A 635-nucleotide genomic window follows, 5' to 3' on the forward strand; every position below is an offset into this window, starting at 1 on the left:
AGACAACTGGACAATGGGGAGGATGCCAGCGTGGCCTGACAGCCTGCTTGCAGCTTCAGATGAACATCTGGACAGATGCATGCAGCAGTAAGGATGCACAGAAACACAGGCTGTTTGGCTACTGGCAGTAGTTAGAGCACTGGACAACTTTAAATGATTCAGACAGCGGTCGTTATTCTCTTGGAGGGGAGAGCCCTAGAAATAGATGGGGCGTGCCTGTGATCCTGATTAGCCGATTTTACACTTGAAGATTAAAAGCCTTCGGGATATACTGCTGGGGAAGAAAGGCCGCCGATCTCCTTGACAGGCAGGTGGGATGGGATATGGAGGCAGGAGAGTCGCTGGATACCACCCTAGCTAGCCGGGACCATCACACCTTGGAGCTGTTCCCCGCTCTCCTCTAGGCTCTGCCCTGTACCCCTGTGGCTGGGCTCCCGTCGAGCGCACCCAGGTACCGCCTTTCCTCGGCACGCGTGGGGAGGACGGGAGGGAAGCTCGGGGAAATTCACCTTCATTTCGGGACAGGGGAAGGGCAAAAAGGCGAGGAGAGGTGTATGCTTGCACCGGCGGGCCGGCGGTCCCCGGCCCCTTCCCCTCCCCGCGGGGCGGGCTCGGTCCCCGCCGCAGCCTCCCCC

The 635-nt window shown here is 59.5% G+C and overlaps 1 protein-coding gene across 1 annotated transcript in view; it reads left to right on the top strand.

Moving 5' to 3' along the window:
- Positions 1-281: 281 nt before the first annotated feature.
- ELMOD1 (ELMO domain containing 1) overlaps positions 282-635 on the top strand; it is a 48,214-nt gene continuing 47,860 nt past the window's right edge. Inside the window, exon 1 of the mRNA XM_026842331.1 lies at positions 282-451. The gene's annotated coding sequence lies outside the window, so the exon portion shown is untranslated. The remainder of the gene's footprint in view (positions 452-635) is intronic.

This window comes from Athene cunicularia (genome assembly GCF_003259725.1).
Source record: "Athene cunicularia isolate RWA chromosome 1 unlocalized genomic scaffold, athCun1 chr1_part1, whole genome shotgun sequence".
NCBI lineage: Eukaryota > Metazoa > Chordata > Aves > Strigiformes > Strigidae > Athene > Athene cunicularia.